The sequence below is a fragment of the Lutra lutra genome, chromosome 1 (genome assembly GCF_902655055.1).
Source record: "Lutra lutra chromosome 1, mLutLut1.2, whole genome shotgun sequence".
Taxonomy (NCBI): domain Eukaryota; kingdom Metazoa; phylum Chordata; class Mammalia; order Carnivora; family Mustelidae; genus Lutra; species Lutra lutra.
Genome location: NC_062278.1, coordinates 101,822,167 through 101,846,216, shown reverse-complemented (window position 1 = coordinate 101,846,216; position 24,050 = coordinate 101,822,167). Strand labels below are relative to the sequence as shown.

Here is a 24,050-nt window from a genome sequence, read left to right as displayed (position 1 = left end):
AGGTTCACACTGATGAGGAAAGGTCAGAAGGCGCATGCTAAGCACAGATGGAGAAAAGGAGCGTGTATGTTGAGATCTTGAGATGTGTGGCTGAGATGTGCATCAGTCCGGATGGCAAAAGCTGATAGCTGGAAGAACCACAGACGAAGAATTGCACAAACTGAGTCAAAATGAAACAGAAACATATCACAGGGTATCAGCAAGATGTTTGGGGGTAAATACTGCAGACAGAAAGCCACTGAGTTCCTGGGTGAGTAAAGATATAAAGAGTTATAGTTGCCAGGCTAATATTTTTGGTATTAAATATCTTTTTATGCTATTAAGTTTGTTCTGAACACTTTAATTACATAGATCAACTAATGTAAACAACTTAATATATGGTGGCTTTAAAAACATATATAGTAATGAGATCTTGTAGGCTTGGGATTAAGCCACTTTAATTAAAAAATGTTCTATTTCCTGGGTAAGGAGAGTTGCAAAGGTTAGGCAATCTTGCCATACCACACCCCCTCGGGTGTGATATTACTGAAATAAAACAAGTCAGGATTTGTTTAGTCATTTTATAATATATATGTAACTTCTGGTAACAGTTACTGGTACGAGGTTTCTCTTTGTTGAGTAATTAGCTGAGGAGTTCAAGGGAACTTTCTTAATAATGTGCCTCTTTGCTTTAAAATTTCTTAGTAACCATAATTCCTCCTTTTTAGAAACATACTAACATTTATATTCAAAGCACAAGGATAGCTTTACAATTAGGACAAAGCACTGAAAATTAGTAACAATTGTTATTTCTTTGTCTTTGCCTCACTCTTGTGCCTAGTTCTTGTTTGAATTTTGGTGAGATCTCTGACCATGTGTACTGGATATGTTGGAATGATTAGAGGGTGCGGGTGACAATACATGTGACCTTTTTTTATGGCTGCTCACTTATCTGAACATTTCATGTTGAGGCCACTCTGTCATTTCAGATAGGTACCAGGATGTAATTTAAAGTGATCAAAATATGGTTTCATATAAAACTCCTTCCTGATGGGAATCATGGTTTTTCCCATTCAGCACATTTTTTTTTGTTTGTTTTTGTTTTTTTGTTCAAAAAGGCTTTAAGGTAAAGCCTTGTTAGCATGGCAGAAGAGGTGTACTTTACTGGAATTAGTTCATGGCATAGGTCCCACCTTTGGTGATTTTTATTATGATATTTGTATGAAGTAATTTATGCACAGAGATACCTTGTAAAGTACAAAGATGTAAACAAAATACATGGATTCTTATTATGGTGATAATAACTTCATTAGGAAAGGAAGCAGCTTGGTGGAACGTATAAGAATTTCAGGCTGTGGGGCTGGCTTTTTCGGGGAAGAGATTGTGACTCTGGATCTTAGGGTTGTGAGTACAAGTCCCACGTTGGTTGTAGCAATTACTAAAACAAAAAAAAAAAAAAAAAAAAGAAGAAGAAGAAGATAGAACAGAAAAAAAGAATTTCCGGCTGGAAGACACCAGACCCTGTTACCTGAAGGAAGGTGGGCAGAAAGGTAGAGGTCATTTTGAGGGAGACCAGGCTCCAGGTATGGAGTTGACTCTATTAAGAATCAGTGTGGGGGCGCCTGGGTGGCTCAGTGGGTTAAGGCCTCTGCCTTCGGCTCAGGTCATGATCCCAGGGTCCTGGGATCGAGCCCCGCATCGGGAATCTCTGCTCACCAGGGAGCCTGCTTCCCTTCCTCTCTCTCTGCCTGCCTCTCTGCCTACTTGTGATCTCTGTCTGTCAAATAAATAAATAAAATCTTAAAAAAAAAAAAAAAGAATCAGTGTGGCTGGGAGCTTTTATTCCCTGGAAGAGTGGTTTGACTTCAGAGTAGCCATTGCCTAGAGATGACCCATGCATGGTGGCACAAAGTGACCCTTCAAAAACAAGCTAGGACTATACATTTGTTTCATTTGGTAGCTCAGATAATGAACTCTAATTATACTGAGTTTACTTACTGAAGAGAGGATTATGTTTAGTGAAATACAGGTGTCATTAATCAAAGCTTAAAAAAAAGAGGATACTATACTCCTCACTTCTGAAACAGTCTTTGCCAAGGTGCTGGTTCTACAGTAAATAAGCCTCATTTTATAATCTTACTAAAGTGCAAACCTTGCTTCCTTTGTGCTGTTTCCCTGTATACTCAACACAGTGTTTTGGAAACCTTCAGTTATCTAAATTCCCATCAGGTGACATTGTTTAATCTAACATTCTCTCTTTCATATATGAAAACAGCTCTAAGGACAAACTGTGGAGCTTTGAACTCTCTGGTGGTTGGGTGGGAATTTCCAATATCTCTCCCTTTCCTCTGTGCCCCACCCCCTCTCAGGAAAAATCTCTGGCTGCTTTCCCCTAACCCACCCTACCCAAGCAAGGGCACAAGGGGAAAGAACCTTTGACCTTCGCTAAAGGAAGTCACTGTCTAATCAGTGAGCGTTTTAGGCCACCAGGAGTCCACATGTGTAAAAGGTACTTGGAATGAACTTTTTTCTTTTTGGTGTGAAAATTTAGGTCTTTGAGACTGAGAGGAAAAGTCTATGCTTTAAAATAACGAATACACCTATTTAAAATATTACGACCAAAGTATGAAAACAGAACCCCTTTACCAAAAGAGGCCGCAAAAAATATTTTATTTTGAAGACAGCAATAACTGAAAAAAACAAAAACAAAAACAAAAAACCCCCACACAAAACCTAAAACAACAAAAAGATTTCTTTCAGGTCAAATCTTAAAAAGGTCCTAGGATTATGCAAAGGTCTAAAACTCCCAACCCCTGCTTTCTGAGGGCCTTAGAAAGATTAACACATATGTTTTAAAAACTGGGGTGCCTCCCTTTTTAAAAACAACCGGCTGCCCTCCTTTCCTTAATCATATTGTCCCATTATCACTCATCTAAGTTATACTTTATAAACCGCTTTGATGTGGTACACACATGCAAAAAGTACACAGAGTGGTTAAACTTCTACTGTCAATGCTGCCGTAGAGGTATATATTTAGTAAACATTTAGTTACATTATTTTATTTTTGTGAAATGAGAACTGATCGACCAAACCTTTCAAACAGACCCACCAGACGATAAATATCACCATATGTTTGATTCACAGTACATTTGGGCATAAACACTTCAATTACAGCTTTGTGTTTAGTATCAAAAACCTTTTCTTGTGTGCGTGTGTTTTCTCTACAGATCCCGTGCTCTGGATTACATTCTGAAAATCGCTTATTACAGATAAAGCCCCCTTCCAGGTACGCTTCCGAGAAACATATGTATTTATGCACACAAAGGTGTGTGCAGATCTTTTCACAAACAAATGTCCATATGATGCCTGCGTCGCGCTCCCCTGCACATGCCCACCGCGTGGTGCGCCCAGCCGGCCACGCCGCGCAGCCGGGGAGCCCATGAGGACAGGCTTGCCCCCGAACACGCGGGAGCCCCGCGGGCCTCCCGGGGAAAGTTAACCGGCGTTTCTGCTCTGGCTGCGGCGCGAGCCTCCCCGCCCCCACCCGGCCTCGGGCCGCGCGGCCAACACCCAAGCCGCCCCGCACCCGGCAGCGCGCGGCGGTGGGGGCGGGGCGGCCAGTGCCCCGGCGGCGCCTCGCAGCGCCTGCGGGTCTTTATTTTGAAAAGACTGCGCCGCACAGTTCCAGCCCCCAGCACCTCCAGGACTGGAGGGAGCGAAGAGGAGCGAGGCCGGCGGAGGCCCCCACCATTTCCCCCCCCCCACGCCCCCCCTGCCGCGCCGCCACCTCCCCCCCCACCCTCTCCCCCCCCCCCCCCCCGGCCGCGGCGCCCCTCCCCCGCCGGCCCCTCCCCCGCGCGCCAGCCCGGCGCAGGCCGCTCGGGTTTGTTTTGCTGCGCGGCCGCCGCCGCCGCGGGCCTCGCGAGCTCATTTGTGCCTGGCTGGTCCCCATTCCTCTCTCCCCAGTGTTGAGTGTCTGAGCCGTTGGCTGCTCCGAACCGTTTGGCTCTTTCCCTTAGTAACAGCTTTTACCTTCTGCCTCAATTCCTCTCCCCGCTCGCGCCCTTCCCCCGCGCGCCGCCTCCCCCCGCCGCCGGCCGCGTGCGCCCCCGCCCCTCCCCCCGCGGCGGGAGCACCTCCGCTCGCCACCTGGGGACCCGCGCCGCGCTCCCCGCCCCCGCCCGCCTGGCGCCCATCCCCCGCGCCCTCCGCTCGCCGGGGTTATAATTGCCTCTCACCCCCCGGAGGGGTTATTTTGGGGGTGGTTGGAGGCGGCGGCGGCGGCGGCGAGGAGGGGAATTTCCTTGTGCCTCCATTCCCGGGAGGGGGGAGCGGCGTCGGAGGCCACCGTTTCCAGGTAAGCGCTGGGGGCCGGACCCCGGGGTGGGGGCGGCCGCGGGCCGGGCGGGGGGCGCGAGCGGAGGCGGCCGGGGGGCGCCGGGCCGCGGGGGGGATGGGCGCAAGTGGAACATGCATTTTTCAACTTGGCCCTTTGGGGAGCTGGGGTTTTGGTGGGGGAGGGGAAGGCAAGGAAGGCATTTAGGGTGCCCCATCCCCCCCTTTTCCTCTCTCAGGCTTCTTTGAAATGCTCACGTGCCTGCCCACCCCCTACCCTTTCCTGATCTCCGGGGATCCTCACCCTTATGTTGTCCCCGAAAATGTGCACCTCGGCCTTCTCCCCTGCTTCCACCCTTCGTGCATTTACACCCCCTTTTTGTGTGTGTGTGTGTGTGTATGTGGGGGGGAGGCTTTCAGGAAAGAATTTGCAGCAAATTGAATCAAGGAGCCATCATGAGGCCGACTCTTTTATAGCCTATTTTTAGCAGAGGAGAGGGATCTTTTCGGTGCATGTTATTCTGTTAGCCATGGAAATCTGCTCCCCTCCCCAGGCGCGTCCCCGGTGCAGGCGCGGCGACCCGGGCCGGCGTGCTGGGGGCTGCGGGCGGCAGTTGGGGCCGCGCGCGGCAGTTGGGGCCGCGCGTCCCGGGCGGGGGCGCCAGCGGGGGAGGGGCGCGCGGCCGAGAGGCCGCACTCCGGGACGTGTTTATTTGTAACTTAGTGCCTTTTATCGTCTTAAGGAGGTATTTGCTAGAGCCTCTTTGAAGTTGGGTTCAGAAGTGTAGAATTGGCAAAGTTATTGCCAGCTTCCTGGTAAGTTTTGGGTGGCACAAAGTCACATTATTTTCTGACAGTGTAAAGGCCACGTTGTGAGGGTGGTTTCTCGGGAACTTCCTCTTTGCAACCGATGTCTTTTTTTTTTTAACAGAAGCAGACTTTTATTCAAGTGAAATTATTAATCTTAAATGGCAGCTCGAGGGAAACCATGCATGTGTTAACATGTTCAGTATTTTTGGAAGTTCCGAATTTGCTGAAAGAGGCATCACTTTGCAGTGGCAACCGAGATTAAATTTAGGTTGTGAAAATGGTGTGTTTCATGTAAAATTTGGGTTGTAATGGTGTTTAAAAGAATGTTCCTTTTACTAGGTTACCCAGTAACATTCTCTAAAATGATTTAGTGATTACAAATGATAAATATTGTTACCTAATTAGAAACTAGATTTTTTTCAATGTCTGGAGTTTACTTAATACTTAAAATCTTGGACTATGCAGGCACCAAGGTGAGGAGTTTTAATAGCTATGTCATTTATAGTCGGCTTAGGAAGTTTACTATTGGTTTTCTTGTTTTCCCAACAAGAACCTTATGCTGTTTTAAACAAGCTTGTTAATAAAATGTAGTGGGTGAAATGATGGGTTATTTTTAGTGTGAATTGTCCCCCCTCATGTAATTAAGTAATCATTTGCCTCCTCCTTTTTTCCTAAAGGCTTCTTTATCAGATTGGATAATATAAGGCCCTAGTGGTGGTTTCATTTACTTACTAAAGCAAATTATAAAAAGTGTCCTGGTTACACATTGAAGATACAAGCAAGTGACTTTTTGGCTTTCCCACTGTGGTTCGTTTTCACTTTGTTAAATAAGACCTGTGCTACGTTGGTGTATTTAAGTAATCCTATTTCCCGGGACTGTGTGTTCTCACCGTTTTAATAAGTTTATAGTCTGGGGAGATAGGGCAGCTCTGTCTGCATGAAAACTGTTGTGTTGTATCATGGGAGTTCATGGCAAGCAAGCTTCCGAGATCATCACTGAGGGTTCTAGACGTAATTGTCATTTACCTGTGGAGGAAGCGTGGGGGAAAGAAAATATGCCTGAGAGTGGTTAAGCATGTGGTGTGTGTTTATACTTTTTGCTCTGAAATCGTGTTTTCCTGCCTGTTTAGAATATGATTTTTTCCCCAGTTTTCTGTAATACATTGTGTGATGTATATAACCACAGCTATTAAATCCACAAATAACCACTATTTATTTTTGCTATTTGAGTAGTTAAGATTCAGACCTATAGAGCAAAATACTACACTGGATGGAGTAGTAAAACAATATGTATGTGGAAAAAGTTTTTCTTACTTTTCTGGAACTTACTTAATGGACTTGTTAATGGCTTAAAAATTGTTGCAAGGATCGCCTCAGTTTTTAAAATGCCTTTCTTCTGTATCAACTTCTGTTACTAATATGGGAGACCCATGTGGTAAATGGTGTGGCCCCTTGTGGAGCTGGTATTTCTGCATTGGTTGCCTCAAAGAAGTGAGAATCATTTTAATAACTTTTTACATGTGCCAGGAAATTTTTTGTTACTTGTGTTCTCAACATCCAGTGAAGGTTTATCATGATTACCTTAATAAGTGTCTACCAAGAGAATAAGAAGTAACTATTTTCTAGGAGCCTTTCAAGCTAATAAGCAGAAAGGGCAAAAGATTAATATAAAAATAGGGGTTACTGATAAAAAGAGATATGACTAATGGACCTTTGGAACAACAACCTGTTGAATAAATACATCTGTTCATGTATAGCAATGAAATGTAAGTATAGCCTTGTCAATGAGTAGCTGACAAAGGAATTCTTGTACAAGTTACTCCATCCGTATTACTATAAAGAATTTTTTACTTGATGCACTTTGATGAAGTTAGTAGAAATAATTTGTTGGGTTTATTCAGTTCCTTTGTTTTTTTTATATAGAAGAGAGGAATGTGAACGACAGGGGAGAGAGATGCCAGAAATACTGGCACCATCCGGGACTGTATTTTTCTAGTGCATGTGAATTTGACTCCATTCATAAAAAATATTTACAGTATAAGTCACTAAAATGCAAAAAAAGGAAATCAGTAACATTAAGATATTTATAATCCCCATAGTATAGAAGGGTTAGGACCAGGGATTGTTTAGTAAGAATGTGGTCCAGTTTGTAGACCACCATAGTGGTATCTCCTGTTCTGACACCAACAGAAACTTGAGTTTAAAAAAAAAAGAAAGCTGTGTGAGAGCACTGATGCTGGAGAGGTTTACTATACACCACCTATGGGATTAGACTCCAGAAGAGTACAATTAATTACCCTGTTAACAAGAGCCAGAGGAAAGGGACTTCACTTGGGTTAGGCTCTAGGAAAGGTGTGAGGTGCTTTCTGTGCTAATCCCATGAAGTAGGGAGTACTGGACTCTGCAGATGATGAAATAGGTGCAAAGTTAATTCACTTGTCCAAGGCCACAGAGCCATCAAATGATGTGTCAGGGTTCATATCTAGGTCTGTCTAAATGCTCGTCTGTGCTCCCTCTAGATGACTGCAACACTGCGAAATTTTCCAGCTGTTTTGTCAATGTCCTTGCAAAAAATTAGTGTTTTTAATCAAGTTTATAATTCTATAGTTGGGCGGCTCTACTGACTGGGTCAAATAATTGTGTGGATAAATGGAATTCATAGGAATCAAACATTATTGTGTTTACTCTCTAGAACCATTTAATAAGGTGCAGTCTTCTTGCAAACTGCTGTATTTCCTATTTTAGGACTGACAGTGGTGAAGTAGCCTCTTCAGGTACTGCCTTCAGAAATAATAAAATATGGTTCTATACCTGCAGTTAAGAAGGAAAGGCAAATAAGAGTATGTCCAACTATCCTTCTGAGTTAGTTTTCCTGAAAATTTCTATAAGAACCTCGCATTAAAGCTTTTGTGTAGCATAGTGGTTTGTCAGGGGTCCTTGAGGCAAACTGCCTGGGTTCAAACTCAGGCCCCATCCCTTACTAGCTATGCAACTTTGGAAGAGTAACTCCCTCTTTATCTCAATTTTCTCTTCTGTGTAATGGGGACAGTCAGCTTTGTATAGTTGAGAAGATTGAAAGAACTCTATGTGTAAGGTGCTGAGAGTAGTGCTTGACATACAAGCATCGTGGAAATGTAGGCTGTTAAGGATAATGATGATGGGTTTGGATTTGAGTTTTGCTTCTTTGTATTATATTTTGTGTGCTTGTTACTTATTTTAGTGAGGACATTTCATAGAATACATTTGGCAGTTTTAGTTCCTGAGTAAAATATTTGAAATAAAGTTTGCTTAATGTATTTACTCTTGAAGTTATGATTGAAGGCTTACCTTGAAAAATTAGATTGGATTTTAACACCAGATATCAAGTTACATTGTGTAGGTACGGTGTTTGGTTTTTTGGGTGACTTTTCTTGGTTTTTCTTTTGTCACTTGGGCTTCTTAAATCTTGCACCATTTGAAACATTTTCCAACTCTTTAAATAAAGGAATTTTGTTTTTCAGGGCTGGACCCATCAGTACACCTAGGGTCTCCTTTGTAGATTGGAGTGATGACTTTAAGTAGGTTATTGTTTTCTCCAAGCTTGACCTTTCATCTGTGTTCTTGTTCTATATTTTCAGCTGCTGTCAGGTCAGTTCTATTTGGAAGTTCTGTTGCTCTGACGTATCTGTAAGCCTTGTCTTATTTTCGCTTCCCATTTTTTTAAACCATTTTTAATTCAGTAATATTAACTACCGATATGATTTACGTGTCAGGACTACACAGCTGCTTTGACAAGGACTTTGACAATCTGAGTGGCTGATACCCAGATTTTGAAGAGGGAGGAAACCTAGGCTCAGGTAGTAAGGGATGCACAGAGGGATTTAGGCCCTAAGTACCTGGTTTTTAGGCCAGTATTCTTAACTAGCAGTTTACGGTCTTCACTGTGAATGAATGAAAGACTGAATGGCTTTAGGTCTGCGTTACTACATTAATTTTTGAGCGGGTTGCAGCCCTTCTTCTCCATTCTGTCTTCTGTAACTTCTTGGCAGTATCATTTATCTGAAGTACTGGTTTCATCATGTCAGTTTCTTTGCTGGAGAACCCATTATGGCTTCCCTTTGCCAACTGTATAGAGTTCATAAGCTTCAGTGGGGCTTTTAAAGCTCTCTTCTACCTATTCAGCTCTATTTCCCTCTCTTCCCCGACTGTGATTCTGGCCTGCCTATCAGAGACTGCAGTTTCGCCATACTCATTACTCCTCTGCTTTTGCTTATGCTGTTCTTTTCCTTTGTCCTTTCTATATTCTAGTTTCAGTCCTACTTCTTTGCTGAAGCTTTTTCTGGCCATCTTGACTCAGGATAGTTCTTTACTGAGATTCCATTTTGTTTAGGGCATATCACAAACTCCATAATTATTTACTGTTTCATGGGTTTGTGTCTCGCTCATAGCCCCAACTACGTGTTCTGTTTTTTGAAGGAAGGGACCTTTTTTCTTATGGTATTAGCAGAATTTTTTGATTTTTGTACCATACCATCTGTGTGTATTAGACTGGATTATTTCTACAAGGGACCATGTTAAAATAAGCAGTGATGGATCCTGTACTACTGGTGTTGATGTTGTAGAAGTTTCTTTCTGAATTAGGCCTTCACGATTTAGGTGTACTATGGTAGCACTTACCTGCTAATTGGAGTTTTAATGCCAGTGTTGATGAGGAAGAGAAAAAAAACTTTATCAAAATTTAGAATGAAATAAAAGTTGCTGGTTTTGTCCTCTTAATCCTGGAATTGTAGCCATGACATTGGTGAAGAACCTAGTCTGGTTGGGAATCCTGTCACACTAAGTTGGCTTTGTTTGGTTGTATTTGTTACAATGAAATTTAAGATTTTGGACTTTATTTTTTTTAATCTCTTTGGGTTTTTTGCTCATTATTTTCTCTGTAGTGTGTCAAGTAAGATGGTGTTTTTAGCTTTGTTTTACAGCATTCTGACCACATTGGAGTCTCATTTGAGTCATTACTGTGAGGGTATTAATACTCCAGATAGAGTGTATATTTTGTATAGTGTAAATGGGTTTAATCTACCAGAAGAAAGTCATCATAACCATCTCTCTCCAGTAGGTAAGGCTGTGGCATATCAGTTCTACATAACCTGGGTAATTTATTCTAAAGTGACTAAGTTGGTATTACATCCTTTTGAAATTTTTAATATTTGGAGTTCTAAAGTATGAGCTTTCAGCATAATTTTATTTGCGTCAAACAAAATGAGTTGGTTTCTGAGAGCTTAGATTCTTAACTTAGAATTAATACAATCAAACTGTAAAGGTCATGTTGAAAGAGGAACAATTAAATTTCAGTAAACATAGAAAGAGTATCCAGATTAAGGAAAAGATTTATGTGAAATGAATAATTTGAAGAGTGAATGAGGAAGAATAGGTATTGAATGTTTAAACTGGGGAGTTTGCCACTTGTTTTCCTCTATGTGATTGTAAATTTTTTCAGGAGGTAGAACAGAAAAGAGCATGGAAAACGTAGGTCAGAGATGGTCATTTCAATATCTTAATAGAATAATTTTTCTTTATATGAAATTGTACTCTGGACTCTCCAACTTTTATTTTCAGTGAGATGTTTAACATTTTTAATTATCTTAAAACAAAAGCAGTGAAGAATTTTTACTTTTTAGGAATTAGATATCAGTGTACTTCTTATCTTCATTTTGTTTGGGATCAAAGGTGGTATCAGTACTTTTCTTTCACTTTTTTTCCTTGTGTCCTTTTCAGCACACTGTGTGATAGGACGTTGTAATGAGATAATCAGTTGTTAAGTGGATGCTTGCTATATTGTTACTATGCATCTACTTGAATGGTGGGTAGCATTTTAACATGGATTCGGCATTAAGCAAATGAAGTTTTACTATTTTTTGCAAAGCCATAGTTACATGGGTAAATCATTTAGTTTCTAGAAATGCATGTGAAGTGTTATGTAAAGTTAGCTAATTCATTCAAGCAATAGGTATATAATCAATTACTGTATTAAAATTCCGAGATTCTGTCATTTAATTTTATGTAATTTTTTTGAGGAAGATCTACATGGAAAATTTGCTTAGAGTGTTTAAAGGCTAAAAATCCATAGCCTTACATAGAGTAATAGAAAATACTTGGCATTAGCATAAGCGAACACCTCCAGAGAAGTTAGAGTAATAAGGATATTTTGCTAGTTACCTTCAACTGCTAATAGAATACAGTTTATAGGTTAGTGAGAGGTGTTTTATGCTTTTCCCTTAATTTGAACAGCCTAATTGGGTAGAGTGTATACTAATTTTGTTCCATTTCTATTTTTTGGCTATCAGATGTCATTAACTCACAGTATAAGGCAATTGGGTCATCTACTTTGGGTTTCTGAAGTAAGGTAATGGAAATAGATAATGAATGAATTTCCTTAATGTCTTTTTTTTACCCCCTGTATAATTGTTCTTTTATGGGCTAGAATTTATCATACATGAGTGAATTTTTAGATTCTATTTGTAGCTGTAGTAGTGGTCTTTGGCACCTTTTTATATAAAAATGTGATATACTCTGTACTTAAATTGTGGCCCACTAAAGTGACGAGTTATCTTTAAATCACCTTTCTCTGTCTTCATTAATAAGAAATGAACATTTGTGAGATCATAGACTGGGGTTAGGAGTGCAGTTTGTTACTGTGTTAGGGAAATAGTCTTCCTATTCTGTGTAAAAACTAACACGCTCTCATGAGGGGTGGGGTTACTTCTTTGACCTTGGACTTCCTTCTGTCCTGCTAACAGAGGTCACCAGTTTTAACATCTGTGAGAAATGTTTTGTGTGAATTGTTTCTTTACAGATTTGTTTAGAATTGATGTTGATGACTTTCTTGTTAGTATTTATAGGATATTTCTCAAAAATACATTTAAGTGAAAAAAGAGGCAGAAGATGAAGTCTGCTGCCATTTTAGTTTATAAAATGAGAAGAGTAGAAAGGACATAAACATGATGGGAGGGTGTATGAGTTCTGTGTGTGTGCTTTATATGCTTAAGATGACTTCAGAAAGGTACACAGGAGACTAGTAACAATGATTTTAGGGGGAGGGGTTGGGATGGGGTGATCATGTGGTCAGATGTGGGAGAAACTTAATTTCATGGATAATCTTTTGAACTGAATCTTGCAATGCGAGTATTACCATTTTTTAATAAGTATTGACTTTGAAAAATCAAGGCATCTGGTTAGGAATTCTAAATCTTTCTATTGCTTTTGATTTGGGCAGTCAAAAGAGAGGAAAAATTTATTTTTTCCCATGTTTTTCAGTTTTTAAAGAGTTGGAATTGTGTACATTTCTGCAAACACTTCTTTTTATTTCTCAGATTTGTTGACAAAATTAGAGCCACTGAGTGATTAGAAGCTGTTAGTTATGTTTCATGATTGGGTGATCAGAGCAGTTGAAGTATTTAGTGATAGTGATGTGATTTTCAAGTCCTGTCCAATGTTGATAATTAGGAATTAGTTCAGTGGAAATATTAGAAGGCGATAACTGGTACAGAAGTACATAGATGTTGTCCTATTTCAAAGGTGTTTTGCCAAGGGTTTGGAAATCTGGTGAGAATTATGTTTCTTATAATTCATTAGTTGATTTTTAATAATTTTGATAGTCTCTGGTATAATGGGATTTGTGGGACCATAGATTCTAATATGCACGGACCCTGCCATGACTTGTGAATTTAGATGTATGTATTGTTGACACAAAGGAGATAGAGAAATTCAATTCTCATTCCATTTTAGGTTGCAGTTGGTGTTACTTGTTAATTGTTCATTGGTTGTTTAGTGTACTGTAAAAGATTTTGCCTACTAGTTGTGCTTATCATTTTCAACTTAAGCTGGAAAATTTCAAGAGAAAGGTGGTACCTGTTTTTGTACATTTAATTCTGCTTCAGTGTGACCTGCTTCCCTCAGAGTTTTGTCTCTCTCTTTAGTGATAAGAGGGCTAGGTAGGGTGTGTGTTTGGTCTTAGGTAGTTAACTCTTAACTGTAGAATGTTTAGTGTGGTGAGAAGCTCAGTCTCTGGAGCCCGGCATACCTGGCTTGTCACCCCTACTTGTTATTGCATGGCTTTGGACAATTATGTAACCAAATCCATTTGGTTTCCACTGTGAAAAATGGAAAAAAAGAATATTTAATACTTTCCTTTTAGAGCAGTTGTGAGGATTAAAATGTGAATGTATGTAAAGCAGTTATAAGGGCCCAGCACATAGGAAGCACTCAATAAACGCTCGCTACTACTTGGTAGCTTTGTTAGCAACAGCAGCAACAGCTGTAGAGAGAGGGAGAAAAGTGACACTTGTCGAGGCTTCCTGTGGTGACTGCAGGGAACTGGATGCTAGAATTCCCGATTCAGAGGGCTATGACTGCATTTGGTGACTGAGCTTTTGTTGCTCTAATTCTCTGAAATGAGAATGTGGGGATGCCTGGCGAGGTCAGTTGGTGGAGCATGTGACTCTTGATCTCTGTCTGGCTCCTGAGTTTGAGCTCCATGTTGGGTGTAGAAATTACCTAAATGAAAATAAAACTTAAAATGTGAATGTGTACTGTGTTTCATTTCTAATACATATGTCATTTTGTATAATATTTTGTATTGAGTTTGGTCATATCTTGATATTTCAAGAAAAAAATGTTACTACCTTTCTTAAAAAAGAATTCTGTTTGCTTTGATCAGACACTGCTCTCTGACTCTCCAGTGGATGCTGCTTGTATGGATCAATGATTTCAAATACACATATTACATGGTAGGCAAACTTTGATTTGCACTTTCATATATATGACATGACAGGGTATGTATGTATGCAAAAATACTGAAGGAAGTTGCTTTAATAGTACACCTTTTCTGTAGTTTCTGATTTAAAAACATGATTTTACAAAGTTCTAATTTGATTTTATTATTTTATGATTTTTTTTTTTTTTACCAAGTTTAGGGAACACTGGTTTAAAGTAGTGTCAAATTATAATTCTCTTAAGCTTTATGGATGTAGAATCAGTAATCAAAATTAGAAACAAAATTTCATTTTGAATGATAGAACATAGCACATTTATTGGTGCTGATTTCTGAGGCTCTATTAGGATTCTGAAGTTCTGATCCTCCAGTTTTGTAAGGTATATAGAATAAGATACAGAGGATAAGGAAATTTGATTGCTAATAAAAGGGAATACAAGAAAATTTTTTGAGGGTTAATGTGCAAGCTGATTAAGAACTATGAATGCTTCTCATAAAGAACAGTAATTGGGGTACCTGGGTGGCTCCGTTGGTTAAGCATCTGACTTTGGTTTAGGTCGAGATCTTAGGGTCCCGGAATTGAGCTCTGCGTCTGGCTCCTCACTTGGAAAGGAGTCTGCTTGTCCCTCTCCCTGTGCCTCTCCCCATGCTCCTGTAAGCATGCATGTAGGGGTGCGTGGTCTCTCCATAAATAAATAAAATCTTAAAAAAAAAATAGAGAATAGTAAGTATTACCAAAAGAATAACCATCATACTCAGTTTCTTATATTTCATTAAAGAAATTTGGGTATATTATTTTATATAGTTTAAAAACTGCTATACCACAGCATGTTGGCTGAATGAAGTTACACCATCTGATTGAAGATTAAGGTTCCTTCTGTGAGAGTCTTAAATTGACGTCCTGGCCTGTGACCCCTAATCATCTGTTTCTAGCACAGACCTCTCCTTGATTGAATTGTTTGTTGACTCCTGTCTTGGGGCAGGGCCTTCTTTGAGGACAGTTGTTTTTCACCCATCTTTATTGTTAGCATCTGGTATAGTGCTTAGCACAGCCTTCAGTGATATTTTAATTAACTCTTTGTAAATCAGAGTTTTAAAATTCATCAATAAAAATGTTTTGAGACTGTGTCATGCACATTGAGTGGGGGAGGGGCAGAGGGAGAAGGAGAATCTCAAGCAGCCTCCACACACAGTGTGGACCCCCAGACAGGTTCAATCCCACAACCCTGAGAACATGACCTGAGGCCATATCAAGAGGCGTATGCTTAACCCGGGAAGCCAGCCAGGTGCTTTTATTTTTTTTTTTTTTTATTTTTTTTTTTTTAAAGATTTTATTTATTTATTTGACAGAGAGAAATCACAAGTAAGCAGAGAGGCAGGCAGAGAGAGAGGAGGAAGCAGGCTCCCTGCCGAGCAGAAAGCCCGATGCGGGGCTTGAACCCAGGACCTGGGATCATGACCTGAGTCGAAGGCAGCGGCTTAACCCACTGAGCCACTCAGGCGCCCCAGCCAGGTGCTTTTAAAACAATGGATTTAAAAAGTACCAGGGATGGTACATTTAAAAAATAATTATTTTCACTTTTCTCAGAATGTTGTTAAAACAGGCAAGGTATTATGAAATGAGAACAGAATTTATCTTTGAAGGTCTTACATTAGTTACTCTTTTCTCCTTGTCTGTAGGAAAGTACTTTTTGTTGAAGTAGATAGCTTAATCTTTTATATCCTTAGACCCTCTGCTTCTTGAATGTGGGTTTGTTTTCTAGTTTGGTGCTCCTCTGCTTGGTTTGTTCCCTTTTTTGGGTCATATACTTTCATGAGTAGCTAGTTGCTTTACTTCATCTAGTCTTGTTTGCCCTTACTGCATTTTCTTCTTAATGTGACTCATGTATGTTCTAGTAGATAACATTGGTTGGTTTATTTGGTCTGACAAATCAACGTAGAGGTGACTTCCTGCAAGTGAGAACTGGTACTAACAGGAAGAGTTACCTGTTCTTTAGATCGTGTGTAATAGCATACTAATGAGCTTTGATAAATATGATAAATGCACATGGCATAACTTACAGAAATTGCATATACTGTTTTCTAGGATACACAGTGGAAACATGCATACATACTGTTTTGCTTGGCACTGTAAAAGGTGCTCAGTAAATGTCAGTTTTCTTCCCTATTCCTTATCTGATGGGTTTTTCATCACACTCACTATAAAATCTGAAAGTCCTTCCTTAGACTGTGAGGGACCCCCACCACTAATCTGCCCTGTGACCACCTCACAGTCCTTACCCTGTTTCACATCACCCTTCTTCCCCTTGTGCACTGTGCCTGGCCATACCAGCTGCACTCCCACCGAACAAGCTTGTTCCTGTCTCAGTGCCTTAATTGCTTTGCTCTCTGCCTCAGGCTTTGCCCTGAGATTGTCATATGGTTAATTCTTTTATGTCCTTCAGATTGTAGTTCCAGTGCTACCACCTGAGAGGTCACACTGAAATAGTTGCTCAGTCCTTAGTCATTTTCAGTTTCCTCATAGCACTTACCTCTCTGAAATAGCCTTGATCATTGTTTTTGTTTGTTTGTTTTACTCATCTCTGGAACTTATACTTTACAAGAACAGGGACGGGTTCTGTCTTGTCACTCCAGGACATAAAACAGGACCTGGTGGGTGTTGTGTAAATATTTGAGCAAATTGTTCTCTCAGAAATGCTTTTGTAACCATCTGATAGCTTTAACCTTGTTCATCCTTACAGCAGAATACTGGAAATAACTCATTAAAGGTCAGCATTTAGGGAAGGGTCAGAAGAGGCTTTATTACATTGGTATTTACCATTTGGAAGCCCAGGGACATATGTGAGTGCTGGATGCTTTTCTTGGAGGAACTATTTACAGATGGTATTTGAATCAATCTGGAAAAAACAAGTAAATGATTAATTGATGAACCAATTTGAAAATGTGCTTCTGTTATAATAAATGTTAGATTTTAAGGAGTAACACTTTATTTTTAAGTTAAAGTACATATTCAAGTTTATGATGACAGCTAGATACCCATTTTATAATTTGCCTTTAGTTACATTTACCTGTGATAATTCTGTTGTGGATTAATCTTGGCCAGTTTCACCAAGTTGGTGTATGAGTCAGAGCTCTTAGTTGTACAATAGAAACTCCATTCAAGTTAGCTTAAGCCAAAAAGGGGGATTCATTGACACATGGAATCCCCAAGTGGATTGAGTAACTCAACTAGGGGAAGAGCATTGAGGCTGTAAGGCTTTAGGCACAACAGGACTAGAGCCATTTGAATGTTAACAGAAATCTCTGCTGACAGAATGTGTTGTGTGTGTTTTGGTAGGTTAGTTTCATTCTCTCACAGAAGATTTTGAGTTTCTTCACATGGTGGAAAATGTAACTTGTCAGTGCCAAGAGTTTTTTGTCCTTTGTTTTCCCCTGCTGTAGAGGAGGGACTGTCTCTATCTCATTTGGAAAATTCTTGAAGTACTGATTAGTTTGGTTTGGGAAGTTGCCCACCATGGCCAGAGGCCATATAGAAACTGTAGGTGTGTCCAAGTACCTGGTGGGGGCGGGGGTAGAGCAGTGGGAATGATAGTTGAGTAAACAGGGGAGCTGCTGGGCAGACAGCCTTTTTTCCCCATCTGCCACACCAAAATGTGTGCCCATTTCTACTTGGGAAGGTTGTGCCATTAATCCGTGATAGATTGTCACTTAAATTTCTCCTTTAACTGGAACTGGCACATACTTTATTGTCAACCTTTCAAATGGATATCACTTAAAATGAGAAGTTGAGGTTCCTCATGTGATAGTAACTGTAATCTTATGTACTCTGTGGCTAATATGAGTGTTCAAATGAATTTATCTTCTCAAAATGAGTTACATATGAGTTACATAGTAAAAAATTTGATACTATTTGTTCTGGCTTTGTTTTTAAACCTCATTCTGCTACTTTAGCAGCCAATGGAAACCTAAATTTGATGGCAACTGTTAGAAAAGTATCAATAGGTTAATTATACATATTTAGGGGACATTTTAGATCTTGAGGAAGATATAACTACCTAGCATATAGCAAAGTTAGTGAGTTGTATATTCTGAGCAGTTATTTTCAGTAATATTTCATCAGTCCATTAAAATAAGAAAATTGTTAGCCTTGTAGAAAAAAAGTAACCCAAGAGATAGTAATTTTGTGGACTTCAGTTGCTTCATTTTTAAAATACCGAAGTGGGTTTCTGAAGGTCTCCTTTGGATCAAATGTTCTTTGACCCTATGATTGCATATATAACTAAAAATTAAGTCAGTGTTCAGCCAAATTAAGTGGGAAATAATGCAGTACTGATTTCCTTAGGTTAATTATTATCTGAACTGGTTTTTCCTAAAGAAATATTTCTCTGACATCGTCTCCATTTTGAACAGATATTGTCAGGGAAAATATTTTTTAGATCTCTGAAGAAGGAACTTCTATTTTATCCATTAATCTCTGAGTTGTGATGTATTTGTTATCTCCCATTTTACCATTGGGAAAACTAAAAGAAATGGCACCAAACATATTGATGACAATTTTTTCTTTCATTACCTTATTTTTAATTATATGATTATTGACTATCATAGCCAGTAATTTTTTTTTTTTTTAGCAGTTTAGGTTTGATCTTTGTGTGCCACACATTTTAGAAATTGCACTAAAAGTATGTCTAAGTACAATGAGAAGCTGTTCATATGAATAATTTTTTAACTAAAATATATGTGAAGTGTTACCCACATTAACTACTAATTTAAAATCTGTGTATGTTAAAAGAATTTACAATGAAAAACAGATGTGTGAGTGGTATAACAGAAAAGCATAAAGATGCCAAACATGTTGGTCTTTTCTGGGAGAGTTTGGTTTATGTGTAGCATATGGTTGGTGAATTGTAGAGTGATGAGAACCAACAGGAAAGGTAAGCAGGGGTCATATCATGAAGTGACTTCTTTGCTGTGTTAAGGGATTTGGACATTCTTCTGTGACAGGAAACTCGTGAAGGATTTTAAGCAGAACAGCAGGATTATGTTTCAGCCCTGTTGATGTAGTGCAATGAAGAATGAGCTGATGGTTTGAGAAGGAAAGTGGCTTAGCTCTGAATGGGAGAAAGTTGAGCGGTAGTGTGATGATGGGTGAGAATGTCACCACATAATTTTGAGAGTATTGCAGATAGGTCCACATTTCTGAATTCTGAAAGAAAGCATTTGAAAATTCAAAAGAGAGATACTAAAAAGAGCTAAGCATCAATTTTCTTCTCTCTGGCTCTCTTTCCTTGTGGAGAACAGGGTTATAAAGGATGGGGGTCTATAGGGATGAGGAATTAATATGATAATCCAGATAGCTAATGGACAGAAACTGGAGGGCAACACCAGGCCGGGGGGGGGGGGGGGGGGGGGAGGGGGTGGAGAGAAATGGCCATATGGGAATGGGAAATTCCCTTCTCATCATGACACCTTAACCAAGGGGTAATTAAATTAGGTGCTTATTTGAGAATAGTTATAAACATAGATTGGTATAGAATAACTAATTCATGAAGTTTCTAGTGAGTGTAATTTTTATGGAGTTCTAGGTTAATTACTATGTATTTTCAAAACTTTTCTAAAGGTTTTACATTAATATAAGTAATTCAACCTCAGTTTGATAACTTTAGGAAGTTGATCTGAATTAAGTACTATTTAATTCATTAAAATTACATAAATATTGCTTTTTTAAAAACCATCTTGAAATAACTTTAGACTTATTGCAAAGATAGTGCAAAATTCCTGTGTACCCTTCATTCAGCTTCCTCAGTGTTAAAAATCTTACATAACTGGTGTGCTTAGCAAATGTAAGAAATTAACATTGATAACAGTTAACTAAACTACAGACTTTATTTGGATATCCCCAATTCTCCCCCCCCCCTTTTTTTTTCTTATTTAGGATTCAATCCAGGATCTACAAGTCAACAGGAAATACTAAGAGCTCAAAGAGAGCAAAGGTTGCTTTTAGGAGCATATGAGAGGGAGTTCTTAACACTCTCTTGGGCCAGGTAGAGAGAATGGAGCAAGTCTTGGAAAATGACTATATCTTAGTTGGATGTGGGATTGAATGGGGAGGTAGAGGAAAGGTAGGAGGAAGGGAAGCCATTTCATGATGAGTAATAGCAGTGCAATGACAACTAGGGTTAATAATTTATTAATTAGATCTAGAGGTAAGCACCTGGCTACGAGAGGGGTTGGTGGAGGGGATGGGAGGAGGTGGTGGCAGGATCCATATCACGAAAGTCCTGAAGGTAAACTAAGGGCTTGGAAAGTTGAGGGACTTTTGAAGGAATTTGAGTTGGAAGGTAATGTAATCAAACCATCTTGACATCACCTTGGAGTGTCTGTTGACTTCTAAGAGGCTATTGCTATGATAGAGGTAAAAAGTGAAAGTCCTATCTAAGAACTGTGTCAAGAGTTCTCAGATGTAGGGTGAATCAACAGGAGAGCTTATTAAACACATATTTTAATATTGTTCAGCTCTACCCCCAGAGTTTCTGATTTACTGGATTTGGGTTGGAGCCTGAGAATTTACATTCTTAGTAGATTCCCAGGTGAACTACTGATGCTGATATTGCTGGTTTGGGGACCACACTTGGTATTCTCTGGACTGTGATACAGAGAATGAAGAAAAGTGAATAATAGGTGGAGGGATTTAAGGAGGTGGCCACTGGATATTTATACTTTATGATCTTTTTGTTCACTGCTCATATGCTGTCTTGATCTTGGTTTCTTGTGTCCTTTTAGAGTTGTTGGTTTTTTTGACTAGTGAGGAAAGGGTGGGGATTAGTTTTTGAAAACATTTATGTGGACATATGTGCAGTTCTGTATATTAACTGAAAAATTGTATGCTCCCTCCATTACTAGAAATCTGTGTCATTTCTCTGTTGAGGTCCGATTATAATAGCAACTGGTTTTACGGTGGTGCTGCCTAGTGTATATGCAGTGCCTAGTTTCCAAAATGGTTCAGTGTGGTAGAGTTATTTCAGATAGTTTTTTTAAAAGCATATATGGTATGTCTCTTTGGCTCTTGAATGATGTTCCATGAAGAAATATGACTGAAAGGGGAATTTGATTTTTTTAAAAATAATTATTAATCTGAACATGTCAAAATAGTGTTTCTTTTTAAAGTATGTATAGTTTTAAGATTTGGAGATTTAGCTTTTTTTTGGTTGCAAGGTGGTTATAATTACTTTTCTTTAGACTGGTGATTATACAGTATATAACTCTAGAATTAAAATCTGTAAAATATGTATCCATAAGATTCAGTTCTGAATGAAATATGGACATACTGAAGTGATAAATCCCCATTTTTCTCTGTTGACTCCTCAGTATTATCCAAGAAAATAATAAAATGTAAGGGCATGTGGGTGGCTCAGTTGGTTAAGTGCTCTGCTCTTGATTTCAGCTGGGTCATGATCCTCAGGACGCTGAGATGGAGCCCCATGTTGGACTCTGTGCTCAGCATGGAGCCTGCTTGAGATTCTCTCTCTCTTTCTCTCTCTCTCCACCCCTCATCCACTTGTGTGCATGATCTCAAAAAAAAAAACCACCAAAAAATAAAAACGAAATTAAAAATAAAAGAAAATGTAAGCACCATCACTACATTAACAGCTGAAATGGAGTTTTCATTTTGTTAAAAGGACATAAATAATGTGTGTGTATGTAAACATGCATTTAAGTTTTAGGGTTCAAGAATACTAAAATAGTAAAGGAAAGCGAATTTTGTGAAAGGTTAGAGGACAGAATGATAAAAAGCTGATTGCTTAGATTAAGATGATTGGTTATGGAGCTAGGTACGTGTTTTTAGAGGTATATGCCTCTTTCAGACTTGGACAAAGTAGTGCTTAATATTTCCTATTCAATTGTAGTAACTTAAATTCAGACTTTGAGGGGGCTCTGAGTGGCTCAGTCGGCTAAATGTCTGCCTTTGGCTTCACGTCATGATCTCAGAGTCTTGGGATCCAGCCCTCCATCGGGCTCTTTGCTCTCCCTCTGCCCTTCCCCGCCCACTTGTGTTTTCTCTTGCTTGCTTTGCTCTCTCAAATAAGTAAATAAAATATCTTTAAGAATTCAGACTTGATACTTTTTAAGGATTAAAAATATAACAACAAAATAGGGGCACCTGGGTGGCTCAGTGGGTTGGGCCCCTGCCTTTGGCTCATGTCATGGTCTCAGGGTTCTGGGATCGAGCCCTGCATCAGGCTCTCTGCTCACCAGGAAGCCTGCTTCCCTCTCTCTCTGCCTGCCTCTCTGCCTACTTGTGATCTCTGAAATAAATAAACAAAATCTTAAAATATATATATATAAAAAACAACAAAATAATCAGATTAAGGTACTTTTTTTGGAGAATCTATGATCATTAGATACTTTGCACATTTATACAACTAACTGTATAGTAAGTGATGTATAGGAAGTGAAGCTGATAACTCCTTCAAAAATGATTTGACTTTCTAATAATGTGAACATGTTATCTAAGCAAAAGTATTCTTTCTCCTCTTGTTCCCCCGAGACCCCCATTCAGTTACTTCCCTGGAATCAGCCAGTGTTATCAGTTTCCTCTGTGTCTTTTCAGAGAAATACTATATGCTATGTAAAAAAGCCAGTAAGTGTGTACTTTACGTCCTCTCCTTGATATTGCTATAAACACAAATGTAGTCATTGCTGTAACTTTTTTTCACTAGTATGTTTGGATTTCAAATCAACACTTAAACAGAGCCTTCCCTCTTTTTAGTGGTGGCAAGGTATTTTATTCTGTGGATATACCATAATTTAACTGGTTCCCCCAGTTGATGGATATTTAAGTTGCTTTAGTCTATTGCAATGATAGTGTTGCAGTGAATAACCTTGGTGCATGTATCATCGTGTATGCATGCAAGGATGTCTGATGATAAATCACTAGAATTGGAACTGCTGGATCAAAGGATGTGTATATTTGAAAGTAGATAACTACTACCAGACGGACTTCACAGAGGCTTCCTGCTCCCAACTGGAGTCTCTGCCTATACTCTTGCCAACATAGTATAGTGTTGCCAAATGTTTTGCTCTTCCCTAAACCGATAGTAAAGATGGTATTTTAGGGAGCCTGGGTGGCTCAGTGGATTAAGCCTTTGCCTTCGGCTCAGGTCATGATCTCAGGGTCCTGGGATAGAGCCCCGAATCGGGCTCCCTGCTCAGCGGGGAGCCTACTTCTCCCTTTGCCTCTGTCTGCCTCTCTGCTTCTCTGGCTACTTGTAACTTCTCTCTCTGTCAAATAAATAAATAAAATCTTTAAAAAAAAGAAAAAAGGATGGTATATTAGTGTCTAATTTTTTTTTAAAGTAAACTGCATGCCCAATGTGGGGTAGATTTTACAACCCCAGAATTAAGAGTCACATGCTCCACTGACTGAGCCAGCCAGGCACCCCTTGTTTTTTATTTTGAGTGAGGTTGAGTGTCTTGTATATATTTGAGTCGTTTCTTTTAGTGGATTATTGTATTTTGGACTCTTCCACCATTTTTTATTGTGACATAATTACATAAGGTAAAGTACATAAATTTTAAATGTATAACTTTGTAAACTTTATTTGAGGTATAATTTACTTCCAATAAAAATAACAGATTTTAAATGTACAGTTCTGGTGAGTTTTGACAGCTTTATATGACCATAAAATTCATCCGGGTCAAGATTTAGAACATGACCTCACCCAGAAAGGAGTGCCTTCAGACCCCCCTTTCATTCAGTTTTCTTTTCTTTGCACTTCAGGTAATCATTGTCTTCTCTTCTCTTACTGTAAATGAATTTTTGTTGTAGTATACATGCATATCATTACCAACAAGATCAAGCTACAGGACATTTCCTGCCATGCAGCAGACTCCATTGTACTCCCCCCCACGCTCTCCCCACCGAAAGAGACCATTCTACTGGCCTGTACCCACTGCGGAGCATAGATTAGTAGAGCTGGGAGTCGTCATCTTTGTTGCCTTGAGCAAGACTTATTTTCTTTTCCATTGCTATGAATATGGATAAAGCACTATTAACTTTTTGTGAAGGATGCATTTGGGTTTTTCCACCTTTGAGCCGTTTTGATTAAAACTGCAGTTAATATTACTGTGTGTGTGTATTTGTGTGTTTTGGAAGATTTAAGTACTTGTATCTTTTTGG

At 39.5% G+C, this 24,050-nt stretch overlaps 1 protein-coding gene across 7 annotated transcripts in view; it reads left to right on the top strand.

Annotated features, from left to right (window-relative positions):
* The first annotated feature begins 3,904 nt into the window (after positions 1-3,904).
* The window catches only part of TBL1XR1 (TBL1X/Y related 1), a 169,968-nt gene continuing 149,822 nt past the window's right edge, over positions 3,905-24,050 (top strand). For 2 of the 7 annotated variants that reach the window (XM_047730837.1, XM_047730854.1), the window contains exons 1-2: positions 3,905-4,336; positions 13,820-13,889. The gene's annotated coding sequence lies outside the window, so the exon portion shown is untranslated. Of the gene's footprint in view, positions 4,337-5,006; positions 5,131-13,819; positions 13,890-24,050 lie in introns of those variants that run through there. The other 5 variants (XM_047730862.1, XM_047730830.1, XM_047730846.1 and 2 more) reach the window with 3 other exon arrangements.